This window comes from Triticum urartu, chromosome 7A (assembly GCF_056163025.1).
Source record: "Triticum urartu cultivar PI428250 chromosome 7A, HENAU_Tu73, whole genome shotgun sequence".
In the NCBI taxonomy this organism is placed as follows: domain Eukaryota; kingdom Viridiplantae; phylum Streptophyta; class Magnoliopsida; order Poales; family Poaceae; genus Triticum; species Triticum urartu.
In genome coordinates this window covers 239,611,408-239,616,652 of record NC_141879.1, presented here as the reverse complement: position 1 = coordinate 239,616,652, position 5,245 = coordinate 239,611,408, and positions in this window count along the sequence as shown.

The following is a 5,245-nucleotide window of genomic DNA, read 5'->3' as shown; positions in this document are numbered from 1 at the left end:
GACCTGGCTCGCGAGGGGCTCACGAGGGGAGGCAGCTGAGGCGAAGTGGTAATCAAAACGCGAGAAATTGCTCGAACGAGACTAAGCACCCCTTCCCCGAACACAGGCAAATCTCAAATTCGAATCCAACTTGAATCTAGCGGGGGAAAGAGACAACCAAAGGGAAAAGCGACAAAAGCAGACAAAAGGCCACGTCCGGCACCTAATCTACTCTTGGACGTCTTCTCACCAGCGCGGGGCTAAGTGCTGCCACTGGGTGTGGGAGGGAGCCCCAGGGCCTGAGACCGGCACCCCTGAGACTCCGGGGCGTGTACAGCCCCACTCATTATTATGTGAGAGTGTCACGGGGCGGCGAGCTTCACAGGCACTGAGCCTTCTTCACAGGTACCGGCCTTGCTTCATATCGCCAGACGAGGGCCCCGCCTTGCGCCACACTCTAGTGCCATCAACGACGACCGGAAACCAGGACGCCGCCGATGGGGTAGAGCGGTCACCAGTGGTTCCCCCGACGACCATGGGTCCTCCGCCAGGGGCAGGACCTGAGGCACCTCCCTAGCAGAGGGCCTACTTCCTGAGAACACCTTGCTCCGAACTCCACGGTGGTGATGTCGGATCTCGGCCCCTCTCCTGCAGCCCCGTGCGCCCTCCTCCTGAGGGGTAGGAGACTGTGGGAGCGGGGCAGCTGCTCGCTGTGGCGACCTGCACCTCCTGCGATCCATGATTAGCGTATGCCTGCTCCTGAGGAATTAGCGGTACCCGATAATCGCTGCCTCCAGCGTGGCCAATGGGACCGTCCCGGGGCTCCTGTAAGGGCTCAGCTTCTGGCGCCTCGTCCCCCCAGCTTGGGCTGAGGAGCGAGCCTTGTTAGCCCTCGTGAGGGTGTCCTTGGTCCATCATGAGGGGCACGTATTCTTCTGGCGCCATCATCCCGAAGGCCACGCCGTAGTGCTCCGCGTGCCACGCAGTCCGGCTTGACGCGCTCACCGTGGGGTGGTAGCGTGGCTATCCACTGGGGCCGTGGGTCGCATCGAGTCCTTCTTCTTCGCGGATCGGGAGCGGGGCCAGCGCCGCCGCCGGTCCGGTGCCAACAGCTTCGCCGGCGTTGGGATAGCCTTGGAGCCCGCGGGCGCACGCGGAGCCCCCGTGCGGGCCGCCTTGGGCTTGAGATGGTAGCTGGGTGCAGAAGGGGTGAACCCCCGGGGCGGCGAAGCCCAGGAGCTCTGCCACCCACTCTAGCAGCACGTCGCGGCCACCCTCCAGCAACCTGCACTGCAGCAGCTCTCGGGCCACCGTGAGCGCGGCCCTCGAGTTCACCTGCTCCCGGCGGGTGTACGGTGTCGTGGTCGCAGCGTGATTGGAGGCCCTTGCGGCCGACCGCGCTTGCCGCGGTGTGAGAGGTGTCAAAGCCTGTCCGCGTCGCCCGCGGCCCACAGCGCCCTGCGGACCGCGAGCTGCCTGGGGCACGGGGTCGCCCGAGGCGAGCGGCTCTACGCGGGCGGGCCACGCCGCCCATGGATCTGGGTTGCCCGCCTGGTCGCCAGACATGGTGATGACGATGCGACGGGACACGAAGCGGTAGAAGGTGGATTCTGGCGCACCCCTACCTGGCGCGCCAAATGTCGGATTTCGGGTTCCGGCAGACCCTTGAGGTTCGAACACTGGGGTGCGCGCGGAGATTTCGCCTTCTACCTACCTGCACCCCCCCCCCGCCTCGCTAAGATCTAAGCTATGGAAAGAACAGCACAAGAGACACAGGGTTTATACTGGTTCGGGCAACCGTTGTGGTGTAATACCCTACTCCAGTGTGTGGTGTGGTGGATTGCCTCTTGGGCTGATGATGATGAGAAATACAAGGAAGAACAGCCTCGCGAGGGTCTATTCTTGGTTGGGGGGATGAACTGCTAGGAGGAGTTCAGTCGCCCTTCTCTCTTTCTCTGTGTGATGCTACTCGATCCGATCCTAGCTAGTTTCTCTCTTGGCTTCTAGATTCTCCCTTCTTGATTGCCCCCCTACCCTGGGGGTGGCTAGTCCTATTTATAGGCAAAGGCCCTGGGCCTCTTCCCAAATATTGAGCGGGAAGGGCACCAACAATTGGCCATTTTGAAGGGGAACATCTGGTACACTTATCCTGACTAAAGTTGGTCCTCGCCTGCCAAAGGCTCTGGTGGTGACGCTGGCTTGGGCTCCACAGTGACTTCCTCCCTGCCGTTGGACTAGTCTTCGTCTCGTTGCATCGAAACGGGTGCCTTTGCTTGATGCTCTCGCCTGCGCTTGCTCCCTTTGCACCAAAGAGGAAAGGAGGACACTGTGCGGCTGGCGCCCGCCTGGCGCCTTTGGTCGTCATGGCTTGCATCACGGGCACCTTGCGAGGTACCCCGCCTTGATCTCTCCGCCTCCTCGCGAGCCAGCCTGATGAGGCCGTGCCTGAGGAAGTTCCATGTCATCCGCCCCGCGAGGCTTGGCCCCTCGCGAGGGTCTTGGGTCTGTGTTGATGAAGATGGGCCGTGCTGGGCCCCCCTTTGAGCCACGCCGCAGGCCGCAGGCAGGCAAGTCTAGGGACCCCCGTTCCCAGAACGCCGACAGAGCAGATGGATCCAATGGAGCTCTCTTCCCTAAACGAGCTCTTGGATCGTATCGCCGCCTTGGGAGTCACTACAGACTATGATCAGATTGGGCTTAAACCCGATCAAAGGGAGATTAACTCTCCACCGGTCACCCATCATATTGCGGTAGTGGAGGAACAATGCGGCGATTCTTCCTCTATCTTGAGGACTAACTATGTCCAGATTCCTGAGCTCTCCGAGTCGGATACCCGTTTACGGGAGGACATCACCCAAGCCCTGAACCTAGAATCAGGCAGCGGGCCAGACTTATCGGGCAACACTCCGGAATCCAAGCTTCCAAGATTGGAAACTCCTCGGCCCCTGGGTCTCAGATCGGGTAGGGGTTCGAACTCAAATCCACCCACCCACCCAGACATAAACAATCTTTCCCACATCAGGCAAGAGCCCCATGAAACAGTACATCATTATTGGACCAGATTCCTCCTTGTGATGAACAAGGTTAAGGACTGTCGCGAGGAAGACGCAGTCTCATTTTTTTGAAATAATTGCACAGACAAGGGAATCCTTAACTCCTTAAGTCGTCGTGACATATCATGCTTCGCTGACTTGGCATACATAGTACGAAAGTACCGTGCGATGGAAAGCGCCTGGAAAACCGAAATGAAATTTTGGGATAATCCGGCTCGGAATATACACCCAGTCCGAAGTAAAAGGGTGCACTATCATAAGACACCCGAGTTAGTTAAAAAGAAATAAAAACCCTCTATAGGGCATGGAACCGAATTGGAGGGATGGCTTAACGGACCCTACAAAATTCATAGTACAGCGGATACCATACCAACACACAGCCTTAGAGCATGTTGGATACTCCGGCAGTTGGCCAAAAGTGGTGAGGATCTTCTCATCCCAAATGCCACAGAGCACCATCCCGTGGATAACAATACGGTATTAACAGTCTCTGAAACCTTCGAATCAAATAATAGGCGCAAGCGAACACTCCGCAGCCTCGCCGAAATCTGCCACGTGGTAGCAATGAATCCATGGAGTGATACGGCTATTACCTTCAATGCTAGTGACAAACCTAATTTCCGAACAGCCCGAGCACCAGCTGCACTGGTCCTCAGTCCAATTGTGGACGGCTTTCGACTCACCAAAGTACTCATGGACGGTGGCAGTGGATTGAACCTCAACTATGAGGAAACTCTTCAAAAAATGGAAATAGACTGGAACCACATTGAGCAAAGCAACACAACCTTCAGAGGAATCATCCCCAGTCGGGAAGCACGCTGTGCTGGGAAAATCACACTAGATGTGGTATTCGGCACGCCGGAGAACTATAGGTCCGAAGAAATTACATTCCAAGTGGCCCCGTTCAGTAGTGGATACCATGCCCTTTTAGGACGGGAGGCGTTCACGATCTTCCAAGCCATACCCCATTATGGGTACATGAAGCTCAAAATGCCCATGCCCAACGGAATCATCACCCTCTCTAGTGATCCGGACATAGCACTCTGCGCTAAAAACAAAACAGCCGCATTGGCCCTCGAGGCATTATCCGAAGCCCTTTCGGCCGAGGAATTAACCGCGCTACACTCCACAGTGGACAGGGACGACGTGATACTTGACAAGAGATCCAAGTCCGCCTCTTTCAAACCAGCGGATGAAATAGTCATATTCCAAGTCGACCCAACGGACCCAACAAAAACAGCCTCCACCGGGGCACAGTTAAACCCCGCCATGGATGCCGCACTATGAGAGTTCCTACACGAGAATTGGGACATATTCACCTGGCACCCCTCAGACATGCCAGGAATCCCATGCAGGCTAGCCGAGCATAGGCTCAATATCCTAAAGGGATTCAAGCCAGTCAAGAAGGCTCTTCGACGTTTCTCTGAACCTAAGAGACAAGCTATGGGAGAGGAACTAGCCAAGTTATTGGAGGCCGGATTCATTAGAGAAATAAAACGCCCGGACTGGCTAGCAAACCTGGTGATGGTACCAAAGAAGGACAAATCCTGGCGCCTATGTGTCGATTTCAAGGACCTCAACAAGGCTTGCCCAAAGGATCCCCTCCCCCTCCCCCGCATTGATCAAATTATCGATGCTACCACAGGACACGAGTCATTGTGTTTCCTCGACGCATACTCCGGCTACCACCAAATCAAGATGGCGGAGTCCGACCAAGCCGCAACAGCATTTATCACACCATACGGCCCCTTCTATTTCAACACAATGCCTTTTGGGCTCAAAAACGCCGGCGCGACATATTAGCGCATGATTCAGACATGTCTGGAGAAACAGATCGGCAAAACAGTAGAGGCATACGTAGATGATGTGGTCGTCAAAACCAAACACGTCGACTCTCTAATAGACGACTTAAGGCTCACGTTCGACAACCTCCGAACATACGACATCAAGCTCAATCCTGAAAAATGTGTTTTCGGCGCACCAGCCGAAAAGCTCCTAGGCTTCATTGTCTCCAGCAGAGGAACTGAAGCTAATCCGGCCAAAATCCGAGCTTTGTCACAGTTGGCCATCCCAACGGACCTCAAAAAATCCAAAAATTAACTGGATGTGTGGCGGCTCTAAGGCGCTTTATCTCCCACTTAGGGGAAAAGGCATTACCCCTTTATCGCCTCCTTCGGCGCACCGAACACTTCGAGTGGACGGATGCTGCCACA